Source organism: Tamandua tetradactyla, chromosome 10, assembly GCF_023851605.1.
Source record: "Tamandua tetradactyla isolate mTamTet1 chromosome 10, mTamTet1.pri, whole genome shotgun sequence".
Taxonomy (NCBI): domain Eukaryota; kingdom Metazoa; phylum Chordata; class Mammalia; order Pilosa; family Myrmecophagidae; genus Tamandua; species Tamandua tetradactyla.
The window spans coordinates 4,460,218-4,480,034 of NC_135336.1; the positions used below are offsets into that span (position 1 = coordinate 4,460,218).

Genomic DNA, 19,817 nt, shown 5'->3' on the forward strand with positions numbered 1-19,817 from the left:
CATGGGCTCAAATGAACTTCCTCCTATCACTTGCATATTCACAGCCCCTCCCCCATCAACACACCTTTCCCTCAGTGTGTCCCTTCATATAAACCATTCAATTCTAAGCTTCCCCTCCTGAAAGGCTATTCAGTCTAACACCTCTTACCACCATGTGCAAACACTGGGATCACAGAAGACCAAGAGTATTCAGCCTGAAATTGAGTAATGAGGTTTTACTTTAAATCAATCACTAGTAGTTCTCCCAGTGTCCAAGACTGCCTAAAGGGCTTCCCCAGGACGGGAAAACATGCAGAAAGGACAAGTGGTATAAACGATTTTTCAGAGATTTTTCAGTCAAATCTCTGTATGACACAGCAGCCTCAGACTTTGTAATGGCTTACTGCTTATGTGTACCTGTACTCTTCAGCAATTTAGAGGAGAAAGATAACTTCTTATGTCTGGTGGATGTTTTAAGATTTAATTAACACAGCACTTTCATATATAGTCATTTCATTCTATGTAAGAGACTCAGGAAAAGAATTTCTAATACTATTTTTATTGTTAGTATTTCAACAATAAAAGTAATGTTGCTTTTAACGTTCTTGGCCTAGCTGGTCATTACATGGTATTCACATTATATGCATTCATCAACCTGCATATATGTCCTATTATGTGCTTTTGTGTATCGTATATCATACAACAAAAAGAAAAAATGGTAATAAATGTTCAATGTAAGGAATGCAATGAGTAAACACTTCCCTAATACTATCAGAGGGAACTACTGTTTAACAACTTGGTGCTTCTCCTTCTGTCTTAATAAAGTTGGAACAATACGTTCAATGAAGTTTTCTGTCTTTTTTTCTCTTAACCAGGATAAGCCATAGTTTATTTAACCAATTTCCTACTGTTGGATATTTGGGTTGTTCTAATTTATTTCAGTAATTACCAGAGGGCACAGATCCTTTTTCAGCAGAAAGGAATAGCTCATGGAGGTTAACGATCCTGCAGCTAGTTTGCAGTGGAGCAGGAGAAGCCATACTCACTGGGTTTCCAGGCTTAGCTCCTCTCCATACACTGCTCTGCATTTCCTTTGATCACAAGGATTTAACATGACAAATTAAAGGAGGAAATAGTGAAAGACAATCCACTCCTGACCCTTTCCCATGAACTCTTATCCTATAAAGAGGCACAGTCCATCGAGTTCAGAGTTAAATCAGGAAGAATACATTTCTGTGGTACCCAGCCTGCAAATGAAGAAGCACCATCAGTGTCAGTTTGAGGTGTCCTGCCTGGTCCAAAAACTTTCTTGGGAGGTCAGAGAAGAAGGAGAATAAACTTTTCAAAGGTACAAAGTTGCGGGGTCCGAGGTTGGTAAGGAGGTTCTATAAATATTTACTGAACAAAACTCTGCCTGTTAACTGGTTGACACAGAGCAAGGTGTGGTTTTCCTTCCCACCCCAGTAGGCGGCTGGGAAAATTGATCTGACAAACTAGTGGGAAACACTGCCCAGCCAAGATGGAACCAAAAGACGGCAAGCATGCCTAAGATGATTCAGGAAATGAGTTCAACCATCTTCTGTCCTCTTTCCCAACCCCCACAACTCCCACCCTGTTCACTGAAGCAGGAAACCGTAGAAGGAAAGACAACTCACAAACAAAACACTGGTTACAAAAATGAGAGCCTGGAGTAGCTAACCAAACAAATAGCTCTGGTCATAGTACACAGTTTAGCTGTTTTCCAACAGGTTGAAATATTACTGGCATCATTCAAAAATGTGAATATGCCACTGGATGGCAATAAAAATCATGAGCTGTGGGGAGACTATGCATAGGAAAAAAAAGTTCTAGCCTTCCCCTGGTTTGGTGGGTGGTCTGAATGTTCTCTTTTTGGCAGGGCCATATCCATTCCTTTGTACTCCTTTTTAAATTGAAGTAGCCAAAAATCTGAGTTTGAGAAGACAACCTTTCCTAAAGCAGAACCACAATTAAATCTCTTCAGACCTAAAAGAATCTATCCTATATTTAAGGACCCCAGAGACAAGTGATTCCAAAACCTACTGGAAAACATGAAAATATTTAGCAACACTTAACTGGGAAATTCCTCCTACTCCCCAAAGTCAACTCTAACCTAAAACCCTGATTTGAAAAAATAAACTTATTTCTCATATAACTTAGTTTATGTGACATGATAAATTTTACTTTGGGGTATATTCTGGGTAGAAGGGGGCATTAACAGAGCTAGAAAGCCATTTCCAGAGCTGCTGAAATCAAGGTGCCTTGTGATTGTCCACAGCATCTGTGGGTACAAAACCTCTTGACTGCAAACATGGCCTTCTCAAGAGCAGCTGCTTTGAATGGCAGGCACAACTCTGCAATGGAGCTGCTTCTTACATGGGCAGCTCCATGCCCTCCCAGTAAAAGCAGGGATTGATTTACCTAATAATAAATGATCTTCCTGAGCAACAATGGGGAGGCCAAATAGGAAATCATAATTCAGAAGGACAAGTGTTTTGGGCATGACTCTTTTAGATTAAAAAAAAGGCAGCTTTCACTAACATGGGTATGAAACACAGTTTTATTTATAAGTTGTATATAGACCAGAAGAGAGGATAAAACCAACAAGAAACACGTATCATGTTATGCAAGCAAGATACCTATTTATAGCTTTTATCTAAACCTTCATTTATATGAGAGATTCTTTTGAGCTAGGGATTCTTGTAAAAATTATTTGAAGTACTTATTATATAGATCTCATTTTTGGAAGCAGGGCCCAGAGACAGGTCTCTTTGCTACTTTAATTGAAAAGAGAGGTCTCTAATGATCTAGCTATCCAAATGTAAATTTGAGTGTGGGCTCTTTTTCATTCCTGTACTGCCTTCTTTTGGAAGTGTGATTGGTCAAAAAATAAAAATAAAAAACAAAGGCAAAACAGAGAAATAAAACAGAGATCCACAAAACCCACAAATGAACAATTTTCAAATCACTAGGAGATGAGGATAATTATCCAGCTATGTATCAATGGAACAACTATGTTTTAACTTTCTAGGATCCCTGTTCTTCCAAAATTAATTATCCACTTTTAGCTTTTAACTCATAATTTAGGGTCTAGAGTGCTGGCTTTTACAGTTTTGCCTTTTTCAAAATACATGGAAAATGAATATTTCAGTTTCTTTAATATATTGGGAGGGTCCCAAATCTGATTATAAAAGAAGTGTCCTTTTTATCTTTTTTGGGGGGGGGTTGGATCTTATTCAGACTGCCCTCAGCAGCAGCAACAACAAAAAAAAGTGGAAGAAGGCAAGATGGGTTGGTATAATGGATATTCTGTCAGGTGTGTGATGTACTGCCTGCTTATGCTCAGTGTGTCGTTAACAAGTATCACTGTCTCTCAACACTCGTAAGTAGCAACTGGCAGATAGAAAGACATGCCTTGAAGCTTGCTGCTGTTACTGTTCTGGAAAGTCAAAGAAGAATCTTTTCAAATATCTATTTCCTTTCCTACAATAAATAGAAAAGCTTTCTTCCAAATTAAAAAATTTTATTTATTTATTTTTTTTAGCGCTGCAAAAACCTAAGGCAGAGCCTCCAAAAATTTTATACACCAAGTAAGTATGTTGTTTTGGTTTTATCAATAAATTTCCAACCAGTAAATCTTAGACCAGCAGTAGGTAGGGCAATCATTAGATTGTCCTGATTTAGAATACAACCACTCCTCCCCAGTCTGCACTGTGGCAGTTCTGTTCCAGAAGGTCTGACTATCCCTCATAATTCATTTCCTGAATCCCCAAGTTCCTGATTCAAAGAACGCCAATGTTACTGATAACCTCTGAAATTCCACAAGATCCTCTTACCTCTTTCCAGCCATTAAAATTATTTAAAAATATAAACAGTAATAGAAAAACTTCCCTTTTTTCCTGCTAGATTTTCATTTTAAACAGTAGTTTAATCTACATTTATACACACCGGGCTGTGTTCTAAAAGATAACTGCTGTTAGTCTATTCATCAGACTTCTGGCCTTCAAGATAAACGTCAGGAGGGAAAAAAGAAACTAAGATGTTGGGGTCATTCCTTGAAGATTCAACATGGTTGGAGAAATTAGTACACAAAATAAATTACTGATAAGACAGTAATGATTATAACGAATGCTGGAATCCATAGTTCAAACAAGCAATTAAGGTCAGGTTGATATAAGAAGTGTAAACAATTAATGAATGGGCCAACTGCTCTTCTGAATGGAGACTCTGCCCTCTCTGGCTGCCACTCCTCACACAAACTCTGCGACACATCCCGTCAGATCCCCAAATCCCTACAGTAACTGCCATGCCACTTCCTCCCACATGCAGCGGCAATAACGCAGGTTTAGGTTTTATGAATGCCATTTCTTTCTCTGGGCAATTATAAGCAAAATAATGCAACCTGCTTTACAACACAGTATGAAAAGTAAAACAGGCCCTATCACATACCTTAGGCTTAGAATTAGTCAGGATATGATCTCTCACTGAGATCATGAGCAAAGGTGTGATGTGTGGAAAAGGTCCCTGACACCAAATCAAAAACATGAATTAGCTTGGCTCAGAAAGAAAAGAGACTGTTCCTGAGATAAACCAGGCAAGCACACAGCTTGAACGAAAACTAAAAGCACACAAGAACACAACAGCATCTTGGCCTTTATCTTGGTGATTTAATATGTGACCATAAATTCTTCCAAGGTGGGGACTACCTCCTAGCTTATCTGTTTCAACCTCAGCATGCATCACAATCCCCCTTGCAGGACATGTTACCACACACACTGCAGGACACATCTCCAGAGCTTCTGATCCAGTAGCTCCAGGGTGGGACCCAAGGATTTCTATTTTTAACAAATCCTCAGTGGATGTTAAGGGATCACATTTGAGAATTACTGTCCTGGTTTATATATTAGAATGGTGTACAGAAGTGACAGGACAATTACTTTTCAGTGGGGAACATCCTCTAAGACAGTACTAGGGTGCTGCACTGTGAAGGGATCCTTCAGGAAAAGACCACATAGGTCCACATTTTGTCCTTGACATTGGAAATTTATCATCTTTTGATTTTTAATGTATATATTATAAACCTCTCTCATTTTACAGATCTTCCAAAGAACGCTGAAATCTTCCAAAGCAAAGGAGAGCAATTTCCCAGTCTCAGGACCAGCTGCCCTGAGATATCATTCTTTCTATCCCGCAGTGGTACTTGTTATTTGTTTCTTCATCTTTAGACTAGGAACAATAATAACAAAGCTTACACCTCATAGGGTGGTTTTAAGAATTCAATGAAAATAATATATATCTAAAGCTTTTAGCCCAAAGCCTAACTCACAGAAAACTCAGTGTCAACTATTCCACTGCTGGTCCTTGCTGAGGTTATTAGAGTTCTCTAAATAGATCATTTGTAATCCAGGAACTCTTTCTCCACTGACAGCTCCCACTTCCCCATTCTCCACTGCCAGCTCCCACCTACCCAGACTTTTCCAACAGGAAGAGAGGTATGGACCATCATGAATTCAGCCAACCAAAGATGAGCAAATCATTACACCACACACACCATGAACACATACATTTACAGTGAAATATATACAAGTCAATGCACATTCTTTACTTTTTAAAATTTAAGTTAGAGCTTTTTGTTATAAAATACATGTAGAAATAAAAATGAAGGTCACTGGTAATTCTATTATCCAAAGATAACTACTGTTAACAATTTGATGAATATTAATTAGAGTTAGTTATGTGTATTTACAAAAATGGGATCATACTATTTACCACTGTTCTGAAATCTTTTTCACTAGCATATTGTACGTGTCTTTCCATATCATTAAATATTCTCCCACAACATTAATTTAATGACTGCGAAGAGTTTGTTGGCACAGTTAGGCAATTATTTACTTAACTCCTTGAAGCCTTTTCTTTTTCTCACAAGCTGTGTATATTTAGGATGCAACAGAATGAACGTGTGAATTTATAACAACCACTGCTCTCCATCACCAAGCCACATGCAGAGAACTGTTGGATGATAAAGTAAAAAGAATTATTACCTAATAAACTTGTAGACTCTCTTAATCAGAAAAACTCATTTAAATTAATTAATTAAAAAACATTTCTGGGCAGGCCATTGTAGCTCAGCAGGCAGAGTTCTTACCTGCCATGCCAGGCCTGCCCATGCAAAAAAATTATAATAATAAAATAAAATAATAACTTTCTACTCATTTCCTGCACATTCTAAGACTGGAGAGCAGGTAGTTAAACTACTTCCCCATTCTACTCCATGCAGGTCAATTTTTTTTCACTTTTATTTAATTGAGAAACCTAATTTTTTCAATGAAACAAAATTAAATTAAATCAGAATATATTTTATGCACATTCTCCAGGGCCTGAAGTTAGCAGAGCATTAAAAAAAAATAAGGGGAAAAATGAAGACTTACATAAACTATTTACTATGGTTTTTTTTGGGGGGGGGCACACACCAGGAATCAAACCAAGGTCTCCAGCATGGCAGGCAGGGTTTTTCTCTCATCTGGCAAGTCATGTGGCAAACATGGGGTCATCTGCTAGCTTTCTCTCCTGGCTTTCTGTTTCATGAAGCTCCCTGGGAGGCACTTTCCTTCTTCATCTCCAAAGGTCGCTGGCTTGTGGACTCTCTGCTTCTCGTGATTATGTTATTCTCTGCTCTCTCAGAATCTCTCGCATTGTCCAAAATGTTTCCTCTTTTATAGGAGTCCAGTAAACTAATCAAGACCCACCTAATCCAGCTTAACAACCGTTCTTGATTGAGTCACATCTCCAGAGAGATGATCTAATTACAGTTTCAAATACACAGTACTGAATAGGGATTAGAAGAAACAGCTGCCTCTACAAAATGGGATTAGGATTAAAACATGCCTTTTCTAGGGTACATACATCCTTTCAAACCAGCACAAAGGCCATCTTTGATTATTCATCTTTCTTACCTTTGTTAGACTTGTATATTCAGTCATTAACTCACCAAGTCCTGTTTCTTTTCTCTTCACAGTATCTCTTCTATCTGCCTCTTTCTTTCACCTTCCTTAGCCATATCCTAGCCTAGACTATTCTTACCCAACACCAAAACAAAGCTGTAGTCTTTTAACTGGTCTACCCCACCCCCAGTTCATTCCAATCATCCACCTGTTTTGATCACCTCTCTCCCCTGAACAGAAACTCAGCAGTCTACAGAATAAAATCTGAAGTTCTTAGCCCACCACTCAATATACTCCATGGTTCCATCCATATCTTTTACCTAGTAAAAACTGGTCTATTCTACGCTAGGGCACTCTATGTTTCCAAACAACTCTTGACACTTTTTTCCTATATTCGGAATCTTCTTTCTATTTTCCCACTCTTTTCTTGCTGATTTCTATTCAGATTTTAGTGGCCAGCTCAAACCTAACTTCTTTCATCAATCCATCATAAAAGCTACAAATCTCCCTCTTCTGCATTCTCATTCAATGAAAAATATTCTCTGAGTTCCTATGATGTGTATGCAGGGCACTAAGCTATTTGCTGAGGATGAGGTGATGTAAAAAAAAGTTTCTATTTTTATATTTTTCTCTCTGTATGAGTCATATCTGCACCAATTAGTTCTAAACCTTTAAGAGGCTGACTGTTATCTCACACATCTTTTTTTTTAAATACATTCTGATGTATTATTCTGATGTGTAAGCATAGTGTCATACACATGGAATATTCCTAGTGCATGCTTGCTGACTGATTTTTGATTGGTGACTACAGATTCAAATTCATCCACACATATTCCTCCTGACCTGCTTGTGACTGCAGCTTTTTCCAAAGAACACATCCAAGTTAACTAGGCTTGTACCTGAAGAGGCTCACCTTTATTAATGCTATGCTCCAAAACCAAATAGGCTGACTGGCCCACGTGACCAAGAGCAGTGTAATTTTCTCTTCCAAATAGCATGTGAGCAATTTGCCTAGAACAGTTTGTGAAACCCTCCTGAATGGCAATAGGAGAGGATACAGATGGTCTTTGCCTTCATACGATGAGGCAACAAAGTATGGTTTGGTCAGATTCCCACCCAATTAATGCCTTTAATATTCCTCTGGATTCAACCATTTAATTTCATATACATTTAGGAGGTAGGCAAGACCAGTCAAGTATACAAAGTGTGCATCAATTCAGCAAATACATATATCGAATACTAACAAGAGGCAAAAAATTTTAGAGGGAAAAGCAGCATGGGCTTTGGAATTAAGAACCCTGGGTTTGATTCCTGGCTTTACCACTAACTAATTATGTACAGAAACATCTGACCTTGCTCAGCTTTGGTTTCCTTCTCTATAAAATGAGGATAGGGCCACCCACCTCGCAGGGTTGCTTTGAGGAATAAATGAGATAATGCACAGAAGTATCTGGCACAGAATGGATGTTTGGTAAGTGGTAAGCTGTGGCCATGGTGAAGGAGAAGAATAACAGACAGCAGTGGTATTGCTAGTGCTGAGCACTGTGCTTCATGCTGCCGTATAGCTAACAAAACAACCTCAAGGGAGACCTTCATGTAGTGAGGGAAATAAGATGAATACACACAAAACTATCTTATAGCTTAGAACTCTGTCACACAATTCTAAGTCATGTGGAAATTCAGATATTTCACTGATATCACAACATTATCTCAAAGCATTTATTAAGTAAAATGTCCATCTCCAACCACACTCATGCCATAGTTGCTTGGTGCTTTCAACAATTCAAACAGCTTTCAGGGTACGGCTCGGTGGTTGAAACATTTGGCTGCAATTCCAAGTGCTTTCTCCTATTTTACCTTGAGTTAAATAGCCTGTCAACTCCTGCGGGGCCACTGCCATGTCCAAAACCAGTGTTGGTTCTTTAGGGAAGGTAATGCTAGGAATCCAAAACCAGTGCAAAAATTCAGCTCCCATGTTGGCCACTGTGACAAGGTCACACTTAGTACACAGTAGACACACAAAAGTTTGCTGAACAAGAATGAGTTTCAGTTCCAATGGACCTGTATATTCAATGTCATAAGTACCTGGATAGCATGCCATAAATACTACTGCTACTAAGAGTCCTGGTCTTCAATATCGGAGAAGGAAATGGAGCAAACCCAGTTTCGCTCTCTCAAGTACAAAGAGTACCCGAAGAACAGGTATTTAAAAATGCTAGCATTCACTCTCAAACACATGCCACTGACACATGTTTCTTCACTCATTTTCCTCCCCAGTCTTGTGGTAGGGTGTGTGTGCATATTTTAGCTGATTGGGCTTCAAATTCATACAGAAAGTCAAAGATAAATGCTGTTCTTCAGTACCTTCCTAAAAATTTTAACTCCCTTCTCAAAAGATATTCAAGTATAATAGTGCTCAAATTCCTCTGAAGCGCAGGAGGAACTGGGAGACAAAGCAATATGTAAAGGGCTAGGCCACCCTTACGAAAAAAGAGTTGAGTGTTCTTCCCTGACTATTCCTCCATTACCCCAGTAGCAGTATCAGAGAAGTACAGGGAAGGCTGAAAAAGCTGTAGATGGCTTTACTTAAAATTCCATTCTTACTTACACATGTGACTTGGAGCCAGTACCCAGGCTTCCAATCTCTCAGAAATCATCCACTGATCAGCAAATGAGACAAGTGCTACAAATAGCATACTTTCTCATAAGCAGGAACCTTGGTTGTGTTGGTAGACACAGAATAGTTAAATTCTGTTGACAGAGAATAATTAAATTTGTTTTAACATTTTAGCATGCCAGTTTCAAATTTACACCCAGTAAAGAGACTATAGTGTAATGAACCCAAATTTAACTGTTATGAAATATAGTCAATCTTGTCTAATCTGTACCCTCTCTACTGGATTATTTTAAAGTTAAACCTAGGTATTCTAGCATATTATCTTTAAACATGCCAGTATTTATCTCTAAAAGATACAGACTTTTAAAAAAACCAAATACTGCCATCATATGTTAACAATGAAAAGTAATTCCTCGATATGCTCAAACATGCCATCAAGGTTCAAATGTTCCCACTGTCTCATAATCTTCTTACAGTTGGTCAATAACTGAATGTTCACCATGAAAAGAAACCTGTGATTGCATAGTCCATCTTCTACCCAACATGACCTAATCAATCCCCTGTAAATTAGAATCTCAGCAGTGACATTTCCCCTGAGAAGCGTGCATTTGGGGAAGATGTGAATTTTAAAATGATCAGTTGTTTGTTTTTGCTTTGGTTGTTAGAAAGCTCAGAGTTTCATCTGTGGCCCAACTTTTATAACCGTGCAGGATATCACATACATTTCTCTGATCAGGCTTTCCCTGCATCCTCAATTTACTATCCTATCTGAACATTTCCTTTCGTTTTGTTCATTTCCTTTTGTTTTTTCTTATATTTCAAAAAATTTATACTTTATCTCAAATACTTTGAAACAAGAAAGATTTAAATGTATAATATTTCTCTCCAGACATTTTGAAGCATCCTATCATTGTCTTATGCTCTCCCATTTGGTTACAAGTATTTTCTCTTTGATGATGGATACTTGGACTGAAATTCCCAGAAATACGGTCCTAGGACTCCCACTAAAGGATGTGGAAGAAAAGAAAAGCATAAGAGGTATCTTGAATGAGGATATGTGAAATTTATTCCTGTACACACACAAAAAAAGGTATAAGTATGGGGTGGGAACTGTGAAAAAAAAAAAGTTGGTGATTCAACAGCTCAGAAAACCTAAACTTAAAGTTGACAGTAAGGGGAAATAAAGAGAAAAAAAAGAAACACATTAGGTATCACTTTGGGGTCTTGGGCTGATGGCTCAATAACAAATTACTACATTTACTGAGAGGTGTGTGACGGGTGTGGAGTATGTGTGTGTATGAGAGAGAGAGAAGAGGGTCAGAGAGACAAAGTTCAGAGAACCAGAACTGTAGCTTTAGTGCTAAAAGTGGCTTTAGTGCTAAAACTCATCCCTGTCCCAACTACTGGCTGTTTAGTACATTCTACTTGATGGAAATCGGTTGCTTTGCTCTTGCCAAAAGAAAAATATTCTGTACCAAAATAACATTAAAACCCAGGCTTGTGCCTGCCCATGAAAAAAAACAAAACAAAACAAAAAAACAGGCTTTCCCAAGGAAGACCTCACAGGCAGAGGACATTAATTCCTAAGATGATAGAATTCAACAAACCCTCTTCCTGTACCCAGGAATGCAATGATTAATTAACTAATTTGGACCCAAGTTTTATTTATATGTTCCAACCCTAAACATTAATTGAAATATTTCCACTGCAATAAAAACACTTTGGTTGGATTTAAACACCTCTCTGACAATATGCAAGCATATTCAGAACATGAAAGCACAATTTAGCAAATCCAAAGGGGCACACAGTGAAAAGTGCATTATTCTAAGGCTGCATGACTATTTAAAACCTAGAGCAAGGGGGTGGGATTTCCTTTTCCACGTGATAAACTGTAGTAGCTATTTCACCTTGTTTTGTGGCTTTAGAAAAATGCATTAAGAAATATTTGCTTGTTGATATTCCTTGGTTTTGTTGGAGTTGGGAAGACTCCGGTTTTATACACACAGGAAAAAAATGGCACAAATGTAGAAAATGCCAAGTCAGAGAGAAAGCATGTTTTGATCTTATTTGAATGTGGGTCAAATTCCTGGAAGAAGCATGGATACAATAACAGAGGTAAATGTGATGACATAACTTGTCCTGGCTGCATTCTATTTTAGATATTCTCTAGAGAAAGTAGCCTTTAGGAGGGGAAAAAAAAAAGTCTGGGCAATATAAGATACACAAGGGCTATTTTCTTAATAAAATCCAAAGATTAATTTTATCAAAATGCTACATATATCCAAAAGTACAAATACCACAGCATAAACCACCCCAGCTAGTCTAACTTCCACCAAAACTCTCTCATCCACAAGAGGAACCAATCTCCTGGTTTCTCCAATAATGTTACAGTGAGACATTTACTTTAAAAAAAAAAAAAATCTCTGCTTAAACTGTGGTTCTCAATCCTGAATGCATTTAGAATCACCTTGCAAGCTTTTTCTAAATTGTTAAGCCAACCCCTAAGATTCTAATTTAACTGGTGTAGGATGGGACCCAGGCATTGATATTTTCAAAAAGTTCCTAAGTGATTTCAATGAATGTCAGGGTTGACAATCAATGGCCTATACAGACTTCTCCCTATTTACATACCCAATCATATCTGTCATGGCATTTTTTTCCCCACTTAAAAAAATGATCTCCTTCTTTTCAAAGCTGAATCCCCTCCATGTAATATACCAAACGGTCCTACTGCAGCTTAGTCATTGAACCATTCCAGACATACCTCCAATATTAAAGCTTTTTTGCATTGTTCTTGTGACACAGTATTCATAAATACATTCAGTGTTACGTTCATAATGCTGTCATGTCTGTTTTTGTTACTGTGGTCTTGCACATAAGCTGTTTGCCTTGCCTTCCTTGTTTGATTCAGCAAATTTTGGAGTGCTTATTATGGTAAAGTGGGAAAGGTACTGCACTCAAAGCCTGTAAAAGCGGGGTGGACATGGACTGACCACTAATCACAGCTTCACTAATCACTGCTTTTGATTAAGAACTTCAGATTACTGGGCAGTAAGTACCTGCTTTGAGGGTGGCTACTGTTTCAACCCACCCCAGACAAAAGCTACAGAGAAGACTTAAAGAAAGAATGTTTGGTTTGTTAATGCTGCAGAATGCATTATACCAGAAATCGACAGCTTTTACAAAGGGGGATTTATTAGGTTACAAATAATAGGCAGCAACAACAGGAAACCTCCACTCAAGAAAGGCCAACTGAATCCAGGGTTACTCTGTCACATGGGAAGGCACATGGCAACCTCTGCTGGCCATTCTCTACTGGCTTCTGGTTTCAAACAGATCTCTCAGCTTCTGGCGTCTATGGGGCATTTTCCTTCTGCATCTCCAAACATTTGTGTCTGTGCTTCCTCTAAAATATTTCCCTCTTAAAGAACACCAATAAGCTGATTAAGACTCACCTTGAATTGGGTGGGTCACATCTCCATGCAAACAACCTAATCAAAAGGTCCAATCCAACACCAGGTCTGTCCCCACAAGACTGGATTAGAAGACTATGGCTTTCCAAACCAGCACAGTATGCTTCCTCAGAGCTACAGTGGACAGGTGAGGGGCTGAATTTGCTAGACAAGTCAAGAAAACACAGGTTTGGGGAACGTGGAAGAAACTCTTGGTGCCTTTCCAGGCCCCTCCATCATCTCCTCTGGAGGGCAGTTTAGAGCTGGCTAGGCTCCCTTTGTGGGACTCCAGCTTTGTTATGTCTGGGAAATGCTGACTGGGGAAAACCCTCTCCAGTGCACACCACAACTTTCAGAATTTGCCTTCCAGTGCCTGCCCACGCAAAAAAAAAAAAAACAAACTGTGCTGGTTAGAAATGATATATGTACCCTAGAAAAGTCATGTTTTAATCCTAATCCCATTTTGTAAAGGCAGCCATTTCTTCTAATCCCTATTCAGTATTACACGGTTGAAATTGTAATTAGATCATCTCCCTGGAGATGTGATTTAATCAAGAGTGGTTGTTAAGCTGGATTAGGTGGAGGCATGTCTCCATCCATCTCAGTGGGTCTTGATTAGTTTCTGAAGTCCTATAAAAGAGGAAACATTTTGGAGAATGAGAGAGATTCTGAGAGCAAAGCGACACAGCCACAAGAAGCAGAGTTCACCAGCCAGCGACCTTTGGAGATGAAGAAGGAAAGTGCCTTCTGGGGAGCTTCATGAAACAGGAAGCCAGGAAAGAAAGCAGATGACACCATGTTCACCATGTGCCCTTCCAGATGAGAGGATAACCCTGAACGCGTTCACCATGTGCCTTCTCACTTGAGAGATGAACTTTATCAGCCTTCTTGAATCAAGGTATCTTTCTCTGGATACCTTAGATTGGACATTCCTATAGACTTGCTTTAACTGGGATATTTTCTCAGCCTTAGAACTGTAAACTAACAACTTATTAAATTCTCCTTTTTAAAAGCCATTCCATTTCTGGTATATTACATTCCAGCAGCTAGCAAACCAGAATACAAACAAACAAAAAAAAGAAATGAGGGAGAGATAAAGGTATTCCCAGATAAACAAAAGCTGAGGGAGTTCACCACCACCAGACACTACGCCATTAGGGAAACGTAAAATCAAAAGCACAATGAATTAGAAAATGAGATCTTTTCTGTACAGATTAATATAACATGATACATTCCAGAGTAATTTAGGCAGAAAATAGACCATTTGCAAAGGTCCCTTGAGGGACTGGGGAAAAATTAAATTTCCCTTTCTCAGGAATTCCTGCTATTCTTACAAGCATTAGGGACTACCAATTTAATAAGACAAGCCCTCAATCTTGGGGCTTAACCTTATGAAACTTACACCCGCAAAGGAGAAGCTAAGACTATTTATAGTTATGCCAGAATCATCCCCCAGAGAAACTCTTTTGTTGCTCAGATGTGACCTCTCTCTCTAAGCCAATTCTGCAAAATAAACTTATTGCCCTTCTCCCCTTCATGGGACATGATTACTAGGGGTATAAATCTCCCTGGCAACATAGGACATGACTCTCAGGGATGAACCTGGTCCTGGCCACAGGGGAATTGAGAAAGACTTCTTGACCAAGAGGGTGTAAAGAAATGAAATAAAACAAAGTTTCAGTGGCCAAGAGATTTCAAATAGAGAGGTCATTCTGAAGGTCAGTCTTACGCATTAGACTATTCCTTTTTAGTTTCTAGTTATTAGAGCAGTTAGAAGGAAATATCTGAAACTGTTCAACTGTAATCCAGTAGGCTAGATTCTTGATGATGATTGTATGACTACATAGCTGTTATCATGTGACCATGTAATTGTGAAAACCTTGTGACTGACACTCCCTTTATCCAGTGTATGAACAGACAAATAATAAAGACAAAAAAGAAACGAATAATAGGGGGATAAGACGTCACAAGATAAAAGCTAATTTCAGAAAACCTTATGACTGACCTTTTATCCAGTGTATGGTCAGATGAGAAACAAAATAAAGATTAAAAAATAGAAAATGGAGGGGGAAAGGGTATGGGATGTTTTGGGGGTTTTATTTTATTTTTTTTATTTGTTGGAGTAATGAAAATGTTCTAAAATTGACTGTGGTGATGAATGCACTACTAAGTGATGGTACAGTGAGCCATTGATTATATACTTTGTATGGGTTATATGATATGTGAACAAATACCAATAAAATTGTCTTAAAAATAAAAAAAAAGCAGTTTCTATTTGGGACAATGGGACGGGTTTGGTAACATGATGGTAATGGTAGCACAACATTGCAAATGTTAATTTTTAATTAACAGCACTGAATTATATATTTGAACATGATTATAATGGGAAATTTTAGGCAGTATATATATATGTTACTAAAATAAAACATTTTTAAAAACTCCATGGATTTGCACAACACAGTGAATCTTAAGTTAAACTATGGACTATAATAAATAGTACAATAATAAAAATGTACTTTCATCAGTTGTACCAAATGTACCACACCATTGCACTGTCTTGATAATAGTGTGGTATACAGGAACCCTATATTTTATATATTATTCTGTAAACCCACAACTTTTCTAATTAAAAAAAATGTTAACAGAGATTATATCTAAGAAATGGGATTATTTGTGTTTTTCTGTTTTTCCAAGTCTTACAAGAGATATGTGATGGAAAATATTCTCTATAGAAGGTGACATCAGTGTGAAGAATGGAAACTCAACAGGTGGAAAAGGGTCATAAGGAAAACAAAGCACCAAATGTTTTCGGTAAAAGTGAATAGCTCCATTTTGAGAGTGTAGGGCAGAATGAAAAGGAGGCTAGAAAGAGAGATTAGAGCAATACTGCAAAGGCACTGAATGTCAAGAGGAAGACTTACTTATAATCAGCCCCTGGGAAACACTGAAGGCTTTTAAATAGTATTTTATATTATTTGTAAAAATAACACACACCCCCCACTACCAAAAAAAAAAGTATTATTTGTTCATTGTAAAAATAATTGGAAAACCCATCAAGTAAATCAGAGTCACTACCAGGAATCTCATCACTCAGAGAAAAATCACTACTAATATTTTGGCACTTTTCCTTTCAGTTTCTTCTCTTTGCATATGGTTCTGGAAGATTTCTGAGCAGCAAAGTGACATCATCAGGGCTAGGTTCTAGGAAGGCTAGTTTCAAGATGTCATAAAGAGGACTTTCTCTCTGGCAATAAAAGTGACCAGCTGAGCCTTCCTTAAAGACATCTACAGCTTCTCCTGCTTATCTATCCACAAATACATCCTATCATATCCAAATATGAGTAAGAGGACAGAGAGGGAAACCCAAAGCTGAAACCTAGGGGTAAACCTTTCTAATAATATTCAGCAAAATGGAAAGAACTTAATGGACGCAGCAAGACTGATCTACAAAGCAAAAGCAGATTGTCAGGAAGGGAAAATCTAGTCTTGGGAAGGGGGATTGTTTCATCAGCTGAAGGGAGCTTTTCTAGAGACAATTCTCACCACGATTCCCTGTTAGGAAATTGCTAAAAATAGGTGATAACTACAATCTACTATGTGATAACTCTATTACGATAAACCCACACATATTATGACAGCTACTGCCTATTATTCAGAAATCACGTTGACTCTGAGAACACAGCCTCAAGAAGAGATTGACCTGCCTCAAAATTCACTGATGGGCTTTATTTGCCAAGTCATTTTTCACAGCCCTCAGGATTTACCCCTTCTCTGAGACAATGGGGCTCTGTGAAGGAGCAGAGGCCCAAAATTGGAAGCACATTTGCATGCCTCTTTTACCTCCACAAGGTATTTATTATTTTGCTTCCAAATAAGCTGAGTCCAATGTTTCATTCCTCCCTCTACTTCTCTTGGCTAATTTTAACTCAATTTCAAATTAATGTATTTCAAGAGATAACAATTAATTTCCTAGTCCCTCCTACCTCTGTTTTTGACTTAGGAACGTAAGCACAAAACATCTTGTGATGGCCTCAAAATAGAAAGCAAGTTTCAAGTTTTGTTTCTCTGCCCCCAAAGCCGCCAAAGCTCTGGCATGTCTTAACTTCTGCTCTATAACACTGTTTTCTCCTTCCCTCCCTCCCATCCAGCTATATTTAGTAATGCCCAAATAAAAGGGATCCATGCAAAGCAAAATTAAATATAGTTTCTTTGAATCAGTAAACCCCAGAGTTAGCCGAAATGGCAGCAGCTAAGAAAACGAAGCTCCCATGAACATACGTATACTACTAAAGCATGTCATGCGCTAAGATGGCTCAGCAGTCTCACCTGCTTCACCAAGTAGCAGGTGCACCTAGGAAGGCAAACACATTATCTCCCCTTTTCAATCTCTGACTACCATTTCCCTACTTGTTCCCACATCCCACCTCCATCTCTCTCTTCTCCATGTCTAGATGTCAATGTATCTACACCACATACTACTCTCTGTCTACACACAAAAGCAAAACAGAAAAAAAAAAAAAAGAGAGAGAACGATAAATCTAGATGAAAAGAAGCATGGAAGAGTGTTTAGATGACCAAGGAATTCTGAACCAAGCTAGTTCAGAAACACACCTATGTAAGTGGCATACATTATACATTTTTGCCTCAGTTGATTTCTAAAAATTGATCTTGATTTTTGTTAACTGGAGGAAATTTCTATAGGACTTGGAGGCAAGGAAAATGCTCTGGTTCTTGTTTTCTGCTAGAGATAATGTACCTATAATGCCAATAAGTTTTTCGGGGGGAGGGGGAGGAGGAGCTTTTATCCATAAGATAACAAAGCTGTTAACCTAAATATGGAACATTCCAAAGGAGAGAACAGGGATGGGCTTGAGGAGCAGGGATCATGGACATGGATATGGAGACGGTATCGAATGCAACTTTAGTTCGTCCCATTAAAAAAATTACCTGATTTCTGTCCCTGTACCCAAACCATGGCAATGAAGATGACAAGGGAGAAAATGTGGAAGTACTAAGAACCTAATGGCTGGGTAGCAAACTCATTCTTCATAGAGAATTAGTTATAGGTTCTAATTCCCCATAGGAATTAGAATTCTAATCCCCATAGGTTCCTAGGGGAACCTATGTTCCCCTAGGTTTATATACATGACCATTAAATTAATTTAATTCTACCATCAAGGAGAAAACAACTATCAACTCCAATCTGAACAGCAAGAAAGGCAGTACACTCTATTTAGACAGTATCATCAGATGAAGCTCAAAATGTATTGCTACTACATTAAGGCAAAACAACCCTAGTTTTAAACTATTTTAAGTAGAATGGTCTAGAATAGGTGTCAGCAAACTATGGCCCATCGGCCCAATCCAACCCGCTGCCTGGTTTTATACAGCCCATGAGCCAAGAATGATTGACAGAAAGAAAAAAAGAATAAGATTCCAAGGCATATAAAATTACATGAAACTCATATTTAGGTGTTCAACTCTTACAGAATTGAGTACGTGCAAAAGAGACTAAATGGCCTACAAAGTTGAAAATATTTACTATCTAGCCCTTTACAGAAAAAGTTTGCCAACCTCTGGTCTAGAGACATAATCTGAGTTGTAAAAAATACCTTTCACTTACTTCATACTTTACAGTCTTTCCAGGTACATTTACCCATATTATTCTATTTCATGTTTACTACAAGCCTGTAAGAAGATAAGGAGAAATTATATTTGCCCAAGGCCATGTTTCTGGTTAAGTGGCAAGGTCAGTGCTAGTTTTCTGACCCATATCGAGACATTCACATTATACAATTTTGTCTTCTTGGATACCCCAGTGGGAGGTGGCCAAAGTCTTTTTAAAACACTTTTCATATTTAACAGTTCACCGTAGAAATATCCTTAAAGTAGAATCTAAAGCACTATACTTCCTAGCTCCTCTTCCTGCTAAGATACAGACATATGATTATTGACCTGGTTTCTGATCTTAGCAAAGACAGCAAGGTTCTGTTGGCAGCCCTGGTGGAAGCTTCCCGATGGTGAGGAGGCTTCAGCTCTCCTGGCAGACCAGTTTTGTGGAGTTCATGGAAGCTGAACCTGAAGTCTGTTTCTTAGCCCACCCAACAATTCTATAATCTATCTACATACCTTCATAAATTATCTTCTGCTTAATCTAGCGTGTGTGGATTCCATTCTCCACAACTAAGATATAAAATGATACAATTTAAGTACTGTACTTAATTTATATTTTAAATATAATTAAAAAAATACTTATATTATATTTATATTAAATTATATTTATATAATTTAATTATATTTATATAATTTATATACTTAAATTATATAAATCCTTATAATTCTGTAGTACTTCTTAGAAACTTTTGGAACAACTTTCCACCACCATCACCATCTTCCAAAACGTACTCATATTTCCATAAGATATCACCAGATGAGTAAAGAGGATTTTATAATTAAAGAAATAAAATTGGAAAAGAAATAAACTTGGAAAATGCCAAGGTCAACTGCTTTACTGCGAGACTTCTCAAAGCCTTAATATGTACACAAGCTTCATAAATTTCAAGAAATGAACAAGTATGCAATATCTGAAAAAGTTATTTGACCACTAAACCATTGTTTATATATCTCCCCAGGGTAGTAAAATGTCTTGAGAAACATCAACATAACCTTTACCTAGAAAAAATGCTTATAATTATAAAATGTGGAAAAAAAAGTCAAAATGAGAATTCAATTCTAGATCGTGTTACAGTGAGAAAAATACTTGCATACAAACAGTATATATTAGTACAACCTTTTTGGAGAGCAATTTGC

At 37.9% G+C, this 19,817-nt stretch overlaps 1 protein-coding gene and 1 long non-coding RNA gene across 15 annotated transcripts in view; one reads left to right on the forward strand and one right to left on the reverse strand.

Moving 5' to 3' along the window:
- IGF2BP2 (insulin like growth factor 2 mRNA binding protein 2) overlaps positions 1–19,817 on the reverse strand; it is a 187,515-nt gene that overhangs the window by 114,634 nt on the left and 53,064 nt on the right. For 2 of the 14 annotated variants that reach the window (XM_077117805.1, XM_077117806.1), the window contains exons 2-3: positions 9,547–9,689; positions 5,895–6,006 (exon numbers count right to left, since the gene is read on the reverse strand). The exons of 9 other annotated variants lie outside the window; for them this stretch is intronic. The gene's annotated coding sequence lies outside the window, so the exon portion shown is untranslated. The remainder of the gene's footprint in view (positions 1–5,894; positions 6,007–9,546; positions 9,690–19,817) is intronic. 3 more of the 14 variants (XM_077117808.1, XM_077117810.1, XM_077117807.1) reach the window with 2 other exon arrangements.
- On the forward strand, positions 16,275–19,147 carry LOC143648169 (uncharacterized). The gene is made up of 3 exons (XR_013158420.1): positions 16,275–16,389; positions 17,459–17,622; positions 18,980–19,147. It is a non-coding gene; the product is annotated as an uncharacterized LOC143648169 (long non-coding RNA).